The following is a 21622-nucleotide window of genomic DNA, read 5'->3' on the forward strand; positions in this document are numbered from 1 at the left end:
ATGCTGGAGAGCAAGTTTCAGTGTCTCTTCTGACATCCATTTTGACCTTTTCCTTCTTTCTTGTCTTCTCAATGACTTTTTGCTGTCTTCATGTACGATGTTCTAGATGTCATCCCACAACTCTTCTGGTCTTCAGTCTTTAGTGTTTAATGTATCAAATCTGTTCTTCAGATGATCTCTAAATTCCAGTGGGATATGTTCAAGGTCATATTTTGGCTCTCGAGGACTTGTTTTCACTTTCTTCAGCTTCAGTTTGAATTTGCATATGAGCAATTGATGGTCTGTTCCACAGTCTGCCCTAGTTTTCACTGATGATACGGAGCTTTTCCATCTTCTCTTTCCACAGATGTAGTCAATTTTATTTCTATGTATTCCATCTGGTGAGGTTCATGTGTATAATCATCTCTTATTCTGTCTAAAAAAGGTATTTGAAATGAACAAATCTTTAATTTTGCAAAATTTTATCATGTGATCTCCAGGATTATTTCTATCACCAAGGCCGTATTTTCCAACTACTGATCCTTCCTCTATGCTCCCTACTTTTGCATTCCAATCACCTTAATGATCAATACATCTTGATTGCATGTTTGATCAATTTCAAATTGAAGAAGTTGGTAGAATTCTTCTATTTCATCCTCCTTGGCTTTAGTGGTTGGTGTATAAATTTGAATAATAGTGGTATTAACTGGGCTTCCCTGAAGGCCCATGGATATTATCCTATCACAGACAGCGTTGTACCTCATGACTGTTCTGGATATGTTCTTTTTGACAATGAATGCAACACCATTCCTCTTCAATTTGTCATTCCTGGCATAGTAAACCTGATGTGGTCATCAGATTTAAAATGGCCAATACCAGTTCATTTCAGTTCACTAATGCCTAAGATATCAATGTTTATGCATTCCATTTCATTTTTGACAACTTCCAATTTACCCAGATTTATACGTCAGTGATTCAAGCTCACCAGCTGCTCCTTGGAAACCCTATACAGGGTCGTTATGGGTCAGAATTGACTCAACAGCACTTAACAACAACAACATACTTCCATATATTCCCTTTTAGATTTTCAATGGATGTTTACAGCTGTTTCTCTTCATTTTGAGTTGTGCCCCATCAGCAAATGAAGGTCCCGTGGGATTGACCATCATCATGGTCAACTCTACTTTGAGGAGGCAGCTCTTCCCTTGTCTCATTTTGAGTGCCTTCCAACCTGAGGGCCTCATTTTCCAGCACTATATCTGACAGTGTTTCTCTGCTATTCATAAGGTTTTCAGTGACTGAATATTTGGAAGTAATTCGTCACTCCTTCTTACTAGTCTTCTTCCTCTGGAAGCTCATCTGAAACCTGTCCACCATTGGTGACCTTGCTGGTATTTAAAATACTGGTGGCATAGCTTTCAGAATCACAGAAACTCACAAGCCACCACAGCAGATTGGTGGACCTCTAACTTAGTGTATTTCAAACTATATGTTGAAACCTTGTAGTAGACTATATTGTTGTTGTTGTGAAGTGCCGTCATATTTGTTCCAATTCATATCGACCCTGTATATGGTCTCCAAGGAGTGGCTGGTGAACTTGAACCCTCGACTTTGTGGTGTAAACCAACTTTGTGCATTACCCTGCAACACCACACCAGGACTCCGTAGTGGACTATGAAGTCTACTTAATGCATCACGACCAGTATTTGGAAGGAGAGAGGACACAGTATAGAATAAAACAGAGCTGTTGTTAAGTGCCATCAAGTCAGCTCTGACTCATAGAGACTATGTATAGGGTTTCTAAGGAGCAGCTAGTATGTTTAAACTGCTGATCTTGCAGCCCATTGCATTATTCTACAGTGCCACACCAGGTGCTAGTAGAAAATATCAAAGTGGATTATACATAATAAAATTTAGTATTGTTGTTGGATTTTTTTTTCCATTAGAAAAAATTTTTTTTCCATAATAAATCTCTGAAATCAAGATGGGTCTTACAACATTGCTTTCTTTCTGAGCTGTAACAAATGGTCTATCTTTCACTTGTGGACTACTTAGATTTGGTAGATGTGTGTATTGGGTTTCAGTGTAAAATGCATTTCTTTTTTATGGGTCATGGTCAAAGAGTTGGAAACAGGTGGATTTAACCCAACCTTTCCAGGCTCAGTCACCATTGCAAGTTGAATGGTTGGTGTTTTGCATACTGGAGTCTTAATGCAGGATTTCTGGGCAACAGTGTCCCTGGTTTCCTAATGACAAGGACTATGGTCCCCCTCCATATGCATTTAAAGCCACACCAACTCTTTGTGGGCTGTAGTGATTCACTTGTAGAATTCTCACCTTCTATGTGGGAGAGTCATTGGCCATTCCTGGCCAATGGAATCAAACATCATGTGTAACCACCACTTATCTGTCATTGGAGGCTTTCCTGTTGCTAAAATGCTGAACAGTTTCCAGCAGAGCTTCCAGACTAAGATTGGACACACTAGGAAGAAAGGCATGAAAATCAGCCAATGAAAATCCTATGTATCACAATTGTTTGATCAAAATCCCATCATGGGGGTGGTGCACAACCAGTCTGCATTTTATTCCATTGTGCATCAGATTGTCATAGCAATTAAAAACAACAGCAATGTCTATGTAGTCTATCTTTGGATGTTGAGGATAGCTCAATCAGGAAGGCTATAGTGTCAAAGTAATGAGATTCTTGGTTGTGAGCCTCTAATTCACTGCTTGTTCTGGTGTCTCCTGGAAACAACTTCTTTGTGATGTTGAAGTCTTGTAGGTGGCAGTTGTACCTTCTTGTTAGTTCCAGTGTGGTGCTATGGGTTAATGTGTTGGACTGCAAGTTCGGTTTGAACCACAAGGCTGGTGATTCAAGCTCACCAGCTGCTCTTTGGAAACCCTATGCAGGGTTGCTATGAATCAGAACCAACTTGATGGCACTTACCAACAACAATAGTTAGTTCTGATTCATAGTGACCCTATATGAGCATTGAGGCTATAAATCTTTATGGGAACAGAAAGCTTCATCTTTCTCTCTCTGGGCAGCTGACCTTGTAGTTAGAAGTTTAGTGCTTATCCTGTAGAACCACTGCACTCCCTGCAGGTGACAGATGGACACTAAAAGAGTTTGCTTTTATAAGTAACATGGCCTAAACTTTAATGTGATTTCACCCATTGGTAAGGACTTCCTGTAGGCATTCTCAGCAGTGGGAATTCACCACAATAGTCCTCTTCTAAGATCTTTGGCACTTATCACATCTCAAATGGCTTGTACTTCTCTCTGTGACTGACACCTCAGTGAGAGTCCCAGCACCACCTGTACCAGGTAAGACACATGCACCTGTAAACCCTTGCTAAGATACAATTCTCTATAGATATATAAACAGGTCTACAGTATCCTAGAGAGTCATACTCTTACCTCTCCTCTGCTCTATTTGAGAGGGAATTTATTAACATTAAGGACCTTACCTCTTGCTGTAAATAATAGAGTCTGTGGCAGTTGAGATGAAGGATTTTAGTTTCTTCATTTTTGGCCACCACTTGTCTGTACATTTGTCATACTGTGGTAGCTTGTGTGTTACTCTGATTCAGAAAGCTATGCCACTGGTATATACCAGCAGGGTCACCCATGGTGGGCAGGTTTCAACTCAGCTTCCGCACTAGAAAGAAAGAGAGACGGACTCCTTCTGAATATTTAGTTCCTGAAAACCTTAAGAATAACAGTATAATACTGTCAGATAGAAGCAGAATATCGAATATTGAAACATGATGAAGAGCCCCAGAATATTGTCAGTTATAGTGCTGGAATGTGAGCCCCTCAGTTTGGAAAGCACTCAAAATATGACAGGAGAAGAGCTGCCTGCTCGAAGTAGAGTTGACTGTGATGATGTGAATGGAGTAAAGCCTTTGGGACCTTCATTTGCTGATGGGGCACAACACAAAATGAAGAGAAACAACTGTAAACACCGGAACATGAAAAGTATGTAGTATGCATCTAGGAAAACAGAAATTTGTAAAAAAATTAAATGAAACACATAGAGATCAATATCCTGGGCATTAGTGAACTGAAATGGACTGGTATTGGCCATTTTGAATCTGACAATCATGTGTTTCACTATGCAGGGAATTATAAACTGAAGAGGAATGGTGGGACATTTAATCTTGAAAAAGAACATTTCCAGATCTGTCTTCAAGTACAATGCTGTCTGTGAAAGGATAATGTCCTTATGCCTAAAGGGAAGACCAGTAAATACCACAATTATTCAAATTTACACACCAATCACGAAAGCTAGTCATGATGACGTTCAACAATTCTATCAACTTCTTCAGTCTGAAATTTATCAAACATGCAATAAGGTGTATTGATAATTACTCATGATTGGAATGTACATATTGTAAACCAAGAGGCATGATCAGTAGTTAGAAAATAATAACTTGGTGATAATATGATTCTGGAGATCGTATGATAGAATTTTGCAAGACCAACGCCTTCTTCATTGCAAATACCATTTTTAAACAACATAAAAGATGACTGTTCACATGGACCTCACCAGATGGAATACACAGAAATCAAATTGACTACATCTGTGCAAAGAGACTGTGGAAAAGCTCCATATCATCAGCTAAATCAAGGTCAGGGACAGACTGTGGAACATATACAAGTTCAGGCTGAATCTGAAGAAAATGAAAAAAAGTCCACAAGTGTCAAAATATGACATTGCACACATCCCACTTGAATCTAGAGATCTTCTGAAGAACAGAGTTGATGAATTAGACGCTAAAGGCCAAAGACCACAACCCTGGCACACACTTTTCCTAATTTTTAACCATTCATTGTTCCCTCCTTTTATTCAAACAACTGCTTCCTGGTTTAGGTTTCTCATGAGCACACTTAAGTGTTCTGGAGCATTCATTCTTCTCAATGTTAGCTGTAACTTGTCATGATCCACTCAGTTGAAAGCTTTTGCATAGTCAATAAAGCACAGGTAAACATCTTTCTGATATTCTCTGCTTTTAGCCAAGATCCATCTTAAGTCAGCAATGATATCCCTAGTTCCATGTCCTAATCTAAATCCAGCTGGAATCTCTGGCAGCTCCCTGTCGATGTACTGTTGCAGTCACTTTTGAATTATCTTTAACAAAACTTTACTTGTATGTGATAATAATGATATTGTCCAATGGTTTCTGCATCCCGTTTGGTCACCTCTCTTTGGAATGGGCACAAACATGGATCTCTTTCAATCAGTTGGCCTGGTAGCTCTCTTACAAAATTCCTGGCATACAAGTGAATGTCTGCAGTACTGTATCAGTTTGTTGATAGATTTCAATTTGTATTCCATCAGTTCCTAGAGTTTTGTTCTTTGCCAATGTACCTCTGACTTTTTCCTTCATATGATATCTCTTGAAATGGCTGAATGTTGACCATTTCTTTTTGGTACAGTAACTCTCTGTGTTCCTTCCACCTTTATTTTGAGGTTTTCTGCATCATTCAATGTTTTGTCCATAAAATCATCTGATATTACAAGTCAAGATTGAATTTTTTCTTTAGTTTTCTCAGCTTGAGAAATGTTGAGCATGTTCTTCCTTTTGTTTTTTCTTGGTTTTTTTTTTACTCCAGGTCTTTGCATATTTCATTATAATACTTGACTTTGTCTTCTCAGATGCCCTTTGAAATTTCTGTTCAGCTCTTAAGCCTCCTTATTTCTTCCTTTTGCTTTATCATCACTATTTTGGGAGAGCAAGTTTCAGAGTTCCTTCTGACATCTATTTTCCTTCTTTCTTGTCTTCTTAATGACATGTTGCTTTCTTCCTGTATGATATTCTTGATGTTCCACAACTCTCCTGGTGTTTGATCATTAGTGTCTAATGCATCAAATCTGTTCTTGAGATTTTCTCTAAATTCAGGTAGGATATGTTCAAGGTATTTGGTAGTGCAGTGGTTATGAGTTGGGCTGCTGACCAGGAGTTTGAAACTACCAGCTGTTCTGCAGGAAAGAGATGAAACTTTATGCTCCAATAAAGATTTATAGCCTTGGAAACCCTATGCAGGGTCACTATGTGTCAGAAATGACTCTACAGTACACCACCACCACCACCATATTCACAATCATATCCACGGTACCTAACAACAGCAACAAATATTGGTTCTCAGAGATGTGTTTTAATATTCTTCAGATTCAGTCTGTATTTGCATATGTGCTATTGATGTTCTGTTCCACAGTTTGTCTTTGGCCTGGTTTTGGCTGATGATATGGAGCTTTTCCACTGTCTCCTCCCACAGATGTGGCCAGTTTTATTTTTGTGTATTCCACCTCATCTGGGTTTTTAAGATGATTTTGAGTTTTGCTGTACATTTTTCTTCTACTCTACCCAGACTCTTCTATTGTGATGGCTTTCAGAGCAGCTGGTAGTGGTAGCCAGGTGCCTTCTAGTTCTTCTGGTCTGTGGGTTATAGAGACTGATGTTTGCATCTCCATTGGACTAATTGTTTCCACATGATCCTTAAATATTTACAGGAGCAGACAGCCTCACCTTTCTCTTACAGAGAAGCTGGTGGGTTTTATATGTCAACCTGGCATTTAGCAGCCCGACATCTAATCCATGACTCCTTCTCATGAATACATATTATTAAGTGCCATCAAGTTGGTACCAACTCATAGTGACCCATTTTAGGGTTTCCGAGGAATGGCTGGTGAGTTTGAACCACCAACCTTGCAGTTAAAACTGACCTTGCAGTCCAGCACATTAACGCACAGCACCACACCAGGACTCCATGAATACATATGCTATGATGTAATAATCACCTAATAACATGCCACCTAATAATAATAACAGCAACAAAAGAACTTGTTGTGTACAAGGTTGCTACAACAACCAAAATACCTGCAAAGTATAACTACCAAAATACCTTCAATAATAGAATAGAGAAATACATCGTAGTAGTTATTAGAGTTGTGTTGCTGTTGTTAGGTGATGTTGTGTCAGTACAGACTCATAGTGACCTTGTGCACAAGTTCCTATTGTTGTTGTTGCTGGTGCCATTGAGTCGGTTCCAACTCATAGCAACTCTATGCACAAAAGAATAAAACCCTGCCTGGTCCTGTGCCCTCCTCACAATCGTCATGTATGAACGCATTGTTGTTGCCATTGTGTCAATCCATTTCTTTAGAGGTCTTCCTCTTTTTAGTTGACTCTCCATTTTGCCAGATATGAGATCCATCTCCAGGGACTGGTTCCTTTTGATAATACGTCTGAAGTATGGGAGACAAAGTCCTGCTATCCTGGATTGTAAGGAATATTCTGGCTGTACTGCTTCCAACACAGATTTGTTAGTTCTTCTGGCAGTCCATGCTACTTTTAATATTCTTCTCCAACACCATAATTCAAATGCATCGATATTTCTATGGTCTTCCTTATTCATTGCCTTACTTTCACATACATATGAGGTTGTTGAAAATACTATGGCTTGAATCAGGCACAATTTAGTATTCAAACTGAAATCTTTGCTCTTCAACACTTGGAACTTCAACACTTGGAAGAGGTCTCTTGTAGCAGATGTGTCCGAGGTTATATGTCATTTGATTTCTTGACTGATACTTTCGTGAGTGTTGATAGTGGATGCAAGCAAAATTAAGTCTTTGACACCTTCAGTCTGCTCCATTTATCTTTCCTGATTTTAAATCATTCAGTCTTCCCTTGTTCTGTTTGATCAACTGCCTCTTGATCTCTGTACAGGCTTCTCATTACTACATTTAAATTATACTTGTATTTTAAAGAAAAATACAAGTAGTGGAGCTATAAACATTTTAGTGCTTTCTAGGATTTAGAAGCCAGGATGATGAGACTTTGTCTCTCATACTTTGGATGTATTATCAGAAGAGACCAGTCCCTGGAGAAGGACATCATGTCAGATAAAGTGGAGAGTCAGCAAAAAAGAGGAAGATCCCCAACAAGATGAATTGGCATCGTGGTAGCAGCACTGGATTCAAGTGTAACGAGGATTGTGAGGATGGCTCAAGACCAGGCAGTGTTTTATTCTGTTGTGCATTGTAAGGTTGCACTGAGTCTGAACCAAATCAATGGCACCTAAAAACAACAACAGACTTTGTTCCTGAGAGTTGAATTAATGAATCCTGCAGTTATTCTTGTGTGCCATCATTCCATATTAGAATGACCTTATATGATAGAATCGCCCAATAGGGTTTCCAAGACTGTCATTTTTTAGGGTTCAGATTGCCAGATATTTTCTCCCATGAAGCCCCTGATGAGTTCAAACTTCTGGTATTCAGAGAAACTTTCTTTAGCTTTAGTTACTTGTCAGCTGTCAAAATGCTGGGTCTGATTCACAGTGACCCTACATGCAACAGAACAACACACTGCCTAGTCTTGCGCAATCGGTACAATATTTGAGCACATTGTTGCAGTTATTGTGCCATTTTATCTTTTTGAGGGTCTTTCTCTTTTTCACTGACTCTATAAGTGGGCTTAACAAAATCCATAGAAAAATGGAATGAAGAGATAATGGAATTTTTCCATGAAGTTCTTGAAGCCTCCTTATGTTTTGCTAAGCATGATGTTCTTCTTCAGGGACTGTTTCCTCCTGATAATATGTCCAAATTACATGAGACCAAGTCTGGTCATCCTCACTTCTAAGAAGCATTCCGGTGGTGCTTTTTCCAAGACAGATTTGTTCATTCTTCATGGTATGTTCAATATTCTTTGCCAATTCTTCTTTGTCTCCCTTACTTATTCATTCATACGCATATGAGGTGATTTAATACACCATGACTTGGGTTAGGCACACCTGCGCTCTCAAAGTGACATCTTTGCTCTTTAACACTTCATCACGGTTTTTACAGTTATCTGCCAAATGCAATAAGGAGCTCTGGTAGCATAGTGGTTATGAGTCGGGCTGCTAACCTCAAGATCAGCAGTTCAAAACTACCAGCTGTCCTGTGGTAGAAAGATGAAGCTTTCTGCTCCCGTAAAGATTTACAACCTTGGAAACCCTATACAGGGTCGCTATGGGTCAGAACTGACTCAATGGCACTTAACAACAACAACAAACAAATTCAATATGTCCTTTGATTTCTGAGCTGCTGCTTCTATAGGCATTGATTGAATATCCAAGTAAAATGAAATCCTTGACAACTTCTGTATTTTCTTCATTTATCAGGATGTTGTTTATTGGTCCAACTGTGAGGACTTTTGCTTACTTTATGCCAGCTATGGCAGATTCAGTTCAGTCTTTCTGGTACATGTATAGTGGCATCTCCTGTGGTTTAGGTAAGTAAATTCAGTGCACTGCAATACAAACTACAGCCTGACCTCTTCTCAATCCTAAGGAAAGGAGAATGTGATCAGAATAAATGGAGTGAATGCTGGGAGAAACTGTAAACCAATGAAGTTTGTGCTTTTTTCAGTTATCTCAGTGTTAATGGAAGTGCTATTCTGGTGACTGACTTTTGAAATATCAGCTGTTGAACAGCCTCGGGAGCACAGTTGTACTCTGACATACACAGACTCATCATGAGTCAGGATCAAATAAACAGTAAAACTGGTGTTGACCCTGGAACTACTATTAGATAGTGTAGAGACGTAAAATGGATCAAATCAATATTAAAAAGACTTGTTCTATAAAGTCATAATTGTCCAGTTCTAGTTGAAGGTCTACTTTGATCATGGTATAGACTGTGGTACAGAGTGACGTCTTCATTAAGTGATACAAGATTTAAAACTATTTATGAACTTCCGGAGCCCAGAGACTGTTTGGAAGTTCAAGTTCACTTTTCAGGCCCAAATGAATGTCATGAAGTCATCAGTCCAAGGTGTTTTATGAACATGTGCTGTGCTGGGTCTTGTCACCATAACAAAGAACTTATTTCAAGGGATCCCTCTTTTAACTGCTGGGGTTTGAATGAGAGAAGGCAACGCAGCACAGCATAGTGGTTTCCCAAACTTTGTTGAAAAAAAAGACAGATTTTCAGGCTCAATCCACAAAGCTTTTGATTGAATGGATTTGAGGGGAAGTCTGGGAATCTGTGTTCTTAAACACAGGTGTCTGTGATATAGGAGAACTGAAAATGGGTTTGGGACCCAGGAATAACAGAAAGAGTGTAGATGCTAGTTGGGATACAGCCCTACATTCACTGCAGTGTGATTGGAAACTAGTGAACCTCTCTGAAATTTTGTTTTCTCATTTGTAAAATTAGGATAATATTTGCCTTCTTGGGTTAGTGGAGGTAGGGACTGAAAGATCAAAGGTATCTAATGTTTGTTTTAAATTTCGTTCTAACCTTCTTTTGGAAAGAAAATAATAAAAGTGAGGAAAGGCATAACGACGTGTTGGTCCTTTTCATAGAATCCTAAGCCCAGACGTTTCCTCAGAATTTAAGTGACTTGTACAAGGTTGCCTAGTAAGCAAGTTATAGAAATTGGACGGAACCATAGGTCTTAGGACTATTAGTTTGTTTCATGCTACACTAGACAACTTATTTTGCTTAGGGTTGACAAGAGTGGGTGGACTGCTCAGCAGGCTTAGATTTGTCTTGGGTATTTAACTGCTATGCCGCCCCCAGACACATGCAGGCATTATGGGCTGAATGGAACGCTATGTGCCCTGTGTAAAGCTATCCTTTCATTGGATTAGTGAGCTGGGGCGGTCTCCTTTGCTATGCACAAGTCTGGCCTCACAGTATCTAGTTTCAGGAGAGCATGATTGGCCAGTGTGAAGGTCAGGGAGAAAAGGTTCTGTGAGGGTCACTGCTGCCCTTGGGGATAGTGGATCGTGCTTGTGGCTGGGCAGGAGGCTCTGTACCAACTGCATTGTAAAGCGCACCAGCTCAGGCAGCTGAAATTATTTGCCCTCTAAGGGATTTGGGTTTTGAGGAGCAATATCTGTGATCAAATGACTCTCTCCAACTGAACTCTGCGTGGCTCCAGTTACCCCAATCATTCCAGCCTGTGTAAACATTCCTTCTCTAGCCATGGTTGGCTGGGTACATAATACCAGGCCGGCTGGTGAGAGGGTGGAGAGTGTGCTGTTTCCCAATTGATAGGATTTAAAGGGTAATGGATGGGGCCCATTGTCCTCAAAGGTTTCTTCATTAAAGTGGCTCTGTGCCTGAACTCCCACTATTAGTGACAAATTCCTTTGTGTGTTGAAAGCTTAGGAGTCACTTTGGTCTCTCTTTAAGAGTGCAGAACAGCTACTTAGGGTAAGAGGAAACCCTGCTTTGTGAGGCTTGGTTCTTAGGCACCTGACAAGGAGACCCTCTGGAGAGTAGACTGAGAAAGGATTTAACTGAAAAGCAATTTACCATGAGCTCATCATACCCAGCAGAGTCACAGTGTAGAATACCAAATGAAAAAGACTTATCTGAGGACACAACTTGTTATGGCAGAGCCAAGTCAGATAGCTAGATCATTTGGCTTCTACTTCTGTCCTACTTATTCAGTATAAGCAATGATGAAGAAAACAGATCGGCTGCAGAAGGATGAGCCCCGGAACCCAGGGAATGGGAAGGAGACCAAAGACAAACTCTAACTGCCTCCCAGCTGTGCCCAAGGCCAGCCCTGGTGTCAGCACTCACGCAGGAAATCCCCTCTTATAAACAGAGTCATATTCCAAAAGTTCATTCATATGTTTATTTCTTGAATGATTAGAGGTTGTTTTCCCAGGGAAATAATATGTTAAATGCAGAATTGGAGTCCCCAACATCCATCCAGAAAATCCTAATTTACCCATGGACTACCTGAAGATTAATATTAATAGGAGTAATTAATACTACACAACACTTGTTGTATTATTATTTCTATGGTAATATAATATACAATGAGTTTCAAATCAGGCTGGGAGTAAAGCATCTCCTGCACAGGGCAGGGGTGGTTCTTCTAGAACAGGATCTGGAGGACAGGCAGAGCAGGGATTAGAAGCTGTGGGTGGGAGGGCAGGCATCCTCTCTGAACCTCATGTCTAAAATAAGAACAGCAGGGGTGATTTTTCTCTGCCTACTTTGCAGGGTTGTGAGGACTGAGCGAGGTAGTAGATGGGGAAGTATTTTGAAAAAAAATTAAAAGGAAAGAAAGAAAGCATTTGTCCAAGTAAGATAAGTGCTTTCTAAGTCAATCAACTGCTGAGATGAGGTTGTTGTTAGGTGCCCTTGAGTCTGTTCAGATTCTGCGCCCTCCTCACAATCATTGCTGTGTGAGTCCATTGATGTAGTCACCGTGTCAGCCCATCTCATAGAAGAGTTGAGGAGAAAGGCTGGGAGGGTGGTGGTGCTTCTGAGTTCAGGCCTCAATTCAATTAATAGTAGTAACAATGAGAATGACAATAGTAGTCATAACAGACTACTATTTACAGAGAGCTTGCTAGATGCCAGGCATTGACCTAGGTGCTTTATGCATACTAATTTATCTTTCCTGTTTCATACAGGAAAAAGCCAAAGCACAGTTAAGTAAGTTTCTCAAGGCTAGGGTATAGGAAAGCTAGTTATTCATCAAACTATTCCCATTTCCCTCTGGACTCATATCTAGACTACATTTCCTTGTTCTCTTACAGCTATGTGAGAGCATTTGACTGAGCACCGATCACAGGGATGGTGGGCGACAGTGATACACACACCTCTAGACCATGGTCTCCAGTCCTGGTGTGACACTGTAAGATAAGCACTGCACTGCTAACCACGAGGTCGGTAGTTGAAACACACCAGCTGCTCCCTGGAAACTCTGCACAGGGTCACTTTGAGTTAGAACTGAGTCAAAGGCACACACCAACAAGAAGACCATGGTCTCTCTTCCTTGACCTGCTGATTCCATAATGCATTTAGCAAATCTGCTACAAAAGGCCTCTTAAAACTGTTAAAGAAGCAAAGTTGTCAGTTTGAGGACTGAGGTACCCCTGACTCAAGCCATACTATTTTTAATTGACTCATATGCATGTGAAAATTAGACCATGAATAAGAAAGATCTTAGAAGAGTAGATGCATTTGAATTGTGGTGTTTGAAAAGAATTTTTAAAGCATTGTGTCAGAAAATCAAACAAATCTGAAGAACTACAGCTAGAATGCTCCTTAGAAATGAGAATCCGTCTCTTGTACTTTGGACATGTTGTCAGGAGGGACCAGTCCCTGGAGAGAGACATTATGCTTGGCAAAGTGGAGGGTCAGGAAAAACTAGGAAGACACCCAATGAGATGGACTGACATGGTGCCAGCAACAATTGCTCAAGAAAAGACCACAGATGTCCCAGGTTAGGGCAGTGTTTCATTCTGTTGTGTATAGGGTTGCTATGGGTCAGAATCCATTAGATGGAACCTAGCAACAACAACAACAGACTATGATGTCTCTTCCTGGACCTGTTGATTCCAAGACTCTGGGGAAAGGTATGGACATAAGATGGAGAAGCCTGGGTCCCTGAAGAACTGTGTGGAGCACAGCCTGTGGCCAGAAGCACATTCTACTGTGGCCTGAGTGGGCAGTGAACATGCGTTATGTTTAGTCTCTGAAATCTGGGAGTTTATGCTTTTAATTATAGCATTCTCCCTGACAAATATATTGCTGAAGTTACATTCAAACACAGTCTGTCTTGATATAGAGACTGAATGCTTCAACTCTATACTGCTCAAATGTTTCTTGCATTTACTAATTAAGAGCTCAGAGTAGAAAATATCTTCTTCTCCTTTCCTTAGCTGCTCTACTGATATCTCAAAAGTACAAAACACTGCATCCTGGAACTCAATGCTACACTCCATAATCTAGGATGCCTGGAGGTATGCAGAGCAATGTGAGAGCCCTGGGTATCCAAAGACAGTGGGAGAGAAGTCCTTGAAAGGGTGGATGCAGCACAGAAGAGAAGGAAGCCCGGTACAAAGAATGCACTCAATCTGTTTCCCGATTTTGCTGGATGTGGCTTATGTCTTCTACAAGCAGGAAGGTTCCTGGCTCTTCACTAAATAATAAGCGTGGTCTGTTTATGCTGGAGTAGACTTTGGAAATATACAGCATGTTCTGCCCAGTGCCAGCCATTCCTCACTCTGTGATACTTTTTTCCAAGCTAAGTTCAACAAAGGAGGAGAGAGCTGTCCCAGCGCTGCTTGAAGAGGCTGGCTAAAGCGCATTTTTCCACATAAAGTTTGCTGTCTATAAACAAAATCAAGGTTTAGGGAGAGAGGGTGCTGATGTGGTTTTTTTTCTGTGCATTTTTTGACTGCTTAGCCTAGTAGTCAAAAGAATTCATGCCAACCACCTTGTCCAATCCAGGACAGTGAGTTGTAGTCCTTGGATCTGTCTAGGGTTAGAAAACTGATTCCTAGGTTAGAAGGTAATTAACCGACTGGGATCTGTGGTCAGATAGATTCAAGTGAGTTGAGCAAGACTTTTCACCCTATTGTTGTTAAGTGCTATCGAGTCAGTTTCAACTCAAGTGACCCTGCATAGGGTTTCCGAGGAGCAGCTGGTGGGTTTAACAAACCATGCAGTCTAGTGCTTATCCTACAGCACCACACCACGACTCCTATCACCCTATATAACAATGAAATCCCTGGGAGGAAACTTTGCATTGGGAAGAAGTACGTGGATGCATGTATGCTTCTAGTATTCCAACCCACAAACCCTACCCATGTTACCTTTTATGTTGAATGGTGACCTTGTACACTAACTACTTCAGGGACAAAATTTGAAATTTGAGACTTGTGTAGCCTGCCTGAGTCTGTAGGAAGAATTTATTCTGTTTTTGAAAACACAAAGTTAAATTTAATACAATCATCATATGAAATGCAAAAAAAAAAAAAAAATTGACATTTTTTTCACTTTTTGACTAGAGTGAACTTAACTTCAGCTTTTGTCTAGTGCATTCATTTTGAAATTTAAACACCATTCTAAAATTATTTATAAAAATTAGAATAGGGCTTTGTTTAAATTGACTAGTTTGATTTCACCACAGGGATCATTTTTTTCGTTTCCTATCATTCAAAAAGAAAATTCCATTATGTCTTATTTTTGGGGGTGGGAACAGGTGGTTTAGAAAAGTTTCCCAGGTACCTCTGATGTTCCCTACTCTACTTGCAGCCCATAAGAACCCTGGTTTTGTGCTGAATTGTTGGACATTTATTGGAGCTTGATTATAAGCAAGATAAGCAGATTCTGGCTAATGTTAGGTACATGGGGAATTTATTCATTTATATTGGAAGTCATCAGGTTTGATGAGAGCCAAATGAATGAGAAGAATCCAGGAAACACAGGAAGTGAAGGAAAAGTCACTCTGGCTAACTCCTTCATTAAACAGAGTGGTAGAGATGCTTTCTCTGTAATAAAGAAGACTTTCAGGTGTTGTCTATATACAGGAGACAGCATTCTACAGGTACCCAACCTCAAGGTCAGCAGTTCAAACCTACCAGCCGTTCCACAGGAGAAAGATGAGGTTTTCTGCTCCCATAAAGATTTACAGCCTTGAAAACTCTATGCAGGGTCGCTCTGAGTCAGAACCGAGTCCATGGCATAGCATCACCAGCAGCAGCAGCACTTATTCAATCAAGTACTATTCTAGGTCTAGCTCTGAAAGGATCTTGCAGATGCAATTAAAGTCTAAAGTCAACTGACTTTATGATCTAGAGATTATCCTGGCAGGCCTAATGTAATCACATGAGCCCTTTAAAGGCAACAGAAGAGGGCAGAATGGGAAGTTAGAGAGATCTGAAACACAGGAAGGATGCTAAGAGCTGTTGCTGGCTTTGAAGATGGAGGGGACTGTATGCAAGGATTGCGTAGCTCAAAGTGACCTTCAGACAGCATTCAACAAAAAAATGGAAAACTCAGTCTTACAACATTAAGTAACTGAATGAGTTTGGAAGAGTAGATGAGAATGCAGCTGACCAATATCTTGTGAGATGCCAAACAAAGAACCCAGCCACAGCATCCTGGACTTGTGATCTATTGTTGTTGTTGTTGTTATGTGCCGTGGAGTCAGTTCCAACTCATAGCGACCCTGTACAGGGTTTCCAAGGCTATAAATCTTTACGGGAGCAGAAAGCCTCATATTTCTCCCACAGAGCACCTGGTAGTTTCAAACTGCTGACCTTACGGTTCGCAGCCCAATTTGTAACCACTACGCTACCAGAGCTCCTTGTGATCTATAAAAGTGAAGTGTGAATTAATAGATGAGTGTTATTTTTAAATGCTAAGTTTGTGGTAATTTGTTATGCGACAATAGTAATTAATACACTCTCCCTTGTATCGCTTGGGAGATACAAAATTCTGGGAGACAATGTCCTATTAACTGAGCTTAGGCCATGTGCAAGCCTCGGTTGTATCAATGGATAGGTATTATAAGAATCGGTCTTTCTGGTCTTTTGTAGTTGTAAGGTGCCCAAACAAACCAAGTCCATCCCCTCAAGTAGATTTTAACTCATGATGATTCCATGTGTTAACAGAGCAAAACTGCTCTATAGGTTTTTCTTGGCTGATCCACCAGCTGCTCCTTGGAAACCCTATTCAGGGTCACTCTGGGTTGGAACCAACTCAACAGCATGCAACAGTAACTACAATCTTAATGGAAGAGTCCTGGTGTGGTACTGTAGGACAAGCATTCGACCTCAAGGTCGATTTGAATTGCAGGTTGGCAGTTCAAACTCACCAGCCACTCCTTGGAAACCCTATAAAGTGTTACGAAGAGTTGGAACTGACTCCAGGTATTTAACAACAACAATCTTTATGGAAGCAGAATGCCAGACTCTTCTTCCGAAGCTGGGTGGGCTTGAACTGCCAACCTTTTGGTTTGTAACCAGTCACAAATCCCTTGTACTACTCAAGAACTTCCCAGTTGTAAAGTAGTTCTCTAAGAATAACCTGTGGAAAAGATGTAAATTCCCCCAAATAAACTTGAATTGTGGCAATGTATCCCTGATACATTTTAAAGTTTTCTTTTGTAAAAGTTCTGGTGTCTCCTACTCACCTTGCCTGTGGCTGCTTTGTGGAAAGGTGCTAACCACACTTACATTTCTAACATATCTGCTTATTTTCAGGCCTTCTTCTGTAAAAAAGGGTAACATGTTATGTTTTCAGTGACAGTGTTTCAGGATGGGCTTAGGTATTTTTAAGAGGTGGAATGGTGTAGCAAAAAGGTTAAACATTGGAGCCTGCACATGTGAGTTCTAATTCTGGGTTTTATGCCGGTGGAGAGACTTGGGACAATCATTGACACTGTGTGGAATTATGTTGCTTTTCCAAAAACTGAAGGGATTATGATTAATGACATCTAAATTCCCTTACAGCTGAAAGCATCTCTGATGATCTCTTTTAAATTCACTTATTCGTGGAATAATTGTTCAAAGTCATATGTGCCAGGCTCTAAGAATAAAATAGTTAGCAAAATTGGTGAGGTCTCTGACTTCATGCTCTTCTGGTGGGACAGACCAACTAAACAGCAAGTTTTAATACAGTGCTACAAGGAAATAAAAGTACAGAGCCAACATTACATAGAGGTTAAGTAAAACTTTTCTGAAGAGATAATATTTGAAAGAGACTTGGGGAACCTACAGCTGAGTTTCTTGAAGGTTATGAACATGAGTTTGTTACAGATGCTGAACCAATATAGTTAGGCACTGTCTGGATCCATTGCAGGGGCCAAGTACAACCCATCACCTTCCTATTTTTGTATGGCCTATGAACTAAGAATGTTTTCTAATAGTTATATTTTAAACAATATGATGGTACCCACATAATATCATCGATTTTGCCTCTTTGCCTGCAAAACCTAAAAGATTTGCACACTGTGTTTTTAAGGAAAAAGCTTGCCGTTCATGATCTAGATCGGCAGCTCTCAAACTTCCAGGTGTATTTGTCACTTAGACAGCAACTCTGCCAGAATTTAAAGAATTTGCATTTGTAGTAAGTTCCCACATGATGTTGATGCTGCTCTTTCAGACAGTGGTTCACAAACTCAGGCCCTTGGATGAATCATATTTCCTGGGAAAATTGATAAGACAGATTACTGTGCCCCATACCAGTCTGAGTCACTCAGAATCTCAGAGATGAGGCCAGATGATTCCAGTATGCAGCTATGGGTGGGAGCTTCTGGCCAGTTTTATTGTTTTCATCAGTAAGGACAACTGATTAGATTACTTTTTGTGATTGGATTGATTGGTTGCACCTCACTTGTCTATGGGAGATCAGAACAATTGGGGAATCCTGTTCTTGTCAAGATTTGTGCTGAAGGAAAACATCATCAAGAAATGTATAGCCTGAATTCTTCCAAGGCCAGAGATCTTTGTTTAGGCCGTTTCATAAATATTATTATCATTAAGTGGCTTGTCAGCAGCTCATGGGGAAAAAAGACATATTGACTGCAAACTCAATTGGAGCCAACAACAATGTTAAGACATCTGCTGAGAGATTTCAGGCCTTCTGGACTGCTTGGAGAGCCATTTACTATTCAAACTACAGAAGGTAACAGCCCCACGTACTCTGGGCCCCATGTAAATGTGACTTCTGTTAAGCAAACTTTAAGAGGGACACTGGCAAACTAAAATATTTCCAGGGAGAGAGATGAAAATCTGGAAACGGTTCAAGAAAAAGGGTTGAAGGAGGACTTATAAAATGGTGGTCTGCAGGCCCATTTCAGCCTCAATAATCCTAGTGGTTAAAACATTCTTGAATTTGAATGCCTTTGGGCAATGCAGTTTCATAGGCTTGTTCCTTCCTTTTACTTTGTATTAACCCAGCTCCTAAGGAGCTCTGGTAGCGTAGTGGTTACGAATTGGGCTGCAAACTGCAAGGTCAGCAGTTTGAAACCACCAGCTGCTCCGTGGAAGAAAGATGAGGCTTTCTGCTCCTGTGAAGATTTACAGCCTCTGAAACTCTATTCAGGGTCGCTATGAGTTGGAACCGACTTGACAGCACTTAACAACAACAACAACAACCCAGCTCATGGGTATTGCTACCTGCTTGCTCTCTGAGGTTCTGGAGTAGAAATGCTCTCCAATGAAATAAAAATATAAAGTCAGGTCACAGTGGCTAAGGGGGGAATATTAACTATTTTTAAATATGTAGACATGCATTAGCTTATCAGACGTCTACTGAGAACCCATAATATGTCAGGTGTTAGGGTTCCAGGTGCTGGTAGAGAAAACTAAGAAAGAAATTCATTTGGATGACATGATCAGGGAAATTGTCTGCCATTCCAGAAGCCAGGAAACACCAGTTGTGGGAAGGGGAAATATGTTCTTCAAATAGTAGCTAAGGGGGCCTGGAAGGATAGCAGAAAGGGATAAAAATCTCCCTTTCAACTATCTACCCTTTGCACAGAAATATTAACACATTTAATTCAAATAAAGAATTTTTTTTCCATTTGAGCTCATTAAACACTAGCATAACCAAGTGTTTGACTGCTAATTGAAAGGTTTGTGGTTTGAACCCACTTAACAGTTCTGAGGGGGAAAAGACCTGGCGATCTGCTTCCATAAAGATTGCAGTCAAGAAAATCCTATGGGGCAATTCTACAGTGTCACATGGGTTTTCTATGAGTTAGAATCCACCTAAAAATAGAAACCATATCCATGCATTAAGCACCCCTGTGAGGTAACAAAGTTCAAAGCATGGATGTGATGAGCTGAGTAGCACATGAAGGCAGTGAGAAGAATGAGGTTGACCAGATGAACAAAAAGATCTCTGTGACATGACATGATACAACATTATAATATCAGGAAAGTATTACTTGTAGGTCTGGATTATATCTCACTTCTAATGAAATGATCTTCAAATTTCAAAAAAGAACTAAATGCTGACATAAGGAAGAAGATAAGTTCAGTGGACAAAGAACAAAAGTAAGTACACAGAGGTATAGACAGGATCTTGGGGTGGAAAAACCATGAGGTGCTAAACTGAAGTTTAGAAAAATGATCAGAAACAGTCCATCTATTGTTATAAGTATGTTCTGAAGAAATGAAACTTGAAGTGGCCTGATTGGGACAGTCTCTGTTATCCTAAAATACTACATATACAGAAGTGTCTGAGGTTGTTAAGTGCCACTGAGTCAGTTCTGACTCAATGTGGCCCTATAAAGGGTTTCCAAGGAGTGAATGGTGGGTTTCAACCACCAACCATGTGGTTAGCAGTCTAGTGCTTATCCTACTGTGCCACCCCAGGACTCCAGAGAAGTTCCTTTCTCTTACTGTGAACTGTGGTTGAGTCGGTTCTGACCCACAGCAACCCTGTACAGGGCCATACAATACAACTATGCATCCGGTGCATTAACCCACAGTGCCACACCAGGACTTCAGAGCAGTGCCTAGGTGATGGAAAATCCAGGTAGTCATTCTGAGCCTTGGCGGTGGTGTTATTTGCTTGTTTGTTTTGTGGTTGTTAAAGAGCAATCTAGAATCAGACCTCTAGAGGGAAGATCCGGTGGTTCAGTTAATACAAAAAGAAAGCTCTGAGACTCAAACATTCAGAAAAGGTGACATGGGGTGGGTTGCCAACACTAGTATCTCCCTCTTGACAGTTTCAGGTTACGCCGACTTCCACTCCTTTCCCTTGAGCTATCTCCTCCCCATTAGTAGTAATTATAACAGCTAATTATTGAGGATTGCCAACGTGCCAGACACTAAGTGCTTTCCATAAGTTATTTTTCTTAATGTTCATTTCCATTTTACAGATGAGGAAATTAAGGCGCATAGAATCAGGAACCATAGCCAAAGACACAAAGAAATTCACAGGCATAGGCAGGCTTTGAATAGAATCCAAATCTTTCCTTCATTCTGTCCCTCTGTCCCTTTGAGTGTGATCACCAAACTAGATTTCACTATGAAGAAAATGTTAAGAAATTTCTCTCCAGCCAGCTTGGGCAATAAACAAACATACTCAGACTGCTAGACTTCACTCTTACAGTGTGTGTACAAACTTATCTCTGGTGGCATTGTTGTGTGTATGTTATTGCTGTTGTTAGGTGCCATCGAGTTTGTACCAACTCATAGTAATCCTATGCACAACAAAACAGAACACTGCCTCGTTCTGCATCAACCTCACACTCTTACTACGTTTGAACACATGGCTACTGCCACTGTGCCAATCCATTTCATCGGGTGTCTTCCTCTTTTTCTATGACCCTTCACTTTACCAAACATGATATCCTTTTCCAGGGACTGGTTCTCCTGATAATATGTCTGAAGTATGAGAGACAAAGTCTGGCCATTCTGGCTTCCAAGGATCATTCCAACACAGATTTCTTTGTTCTTCTGGCAGTCCATGGTACTTTAAATATTTAAATATTCTCTACCAACACCATAACTCAAATGCATCAGTTCACCTATGGTCTTCCTTATCCGCTGTCCAGCTTACACATGCATATGAGATTATTGAAAATGCCATTGCTTGGGTCAGGAACACCTTAGTCCTCTAAGATGTCTAAGTCCTGACATCGTTCCTCTCCCTATATGATGTTCTTGATGCCATCTCACAACTCTTCTGGTCTTCATTCTTTTTTTTTTAATTTAAGGTTTTTATTGTGGATTGAGTGAAAGTTTACAGGGCACATCATCAGTTTCATATTCAACAATTCATATAACTTGTTTCATTACACTGATTACAATCCCCTCCATATACCATCAGTTAAAAGTATTTCTCATTATCCACTTTAGGTTTTTTTT

Source organism: Chrysochloris asiatica, unplaced genomic scaffold, assembly GCF_000296735.1.
Source record: "Chrysochloris asiatica unplaced genomic scaffold, ChrAsi1.0 scaffold00293, whole genome shotgun sequence".
NCBI lineage: Eukaryota > Metazoa > Chordata > Mammalia > Afrosoricida > Chrysochloridae > Chrysochloris > Chrysochloris asiatica.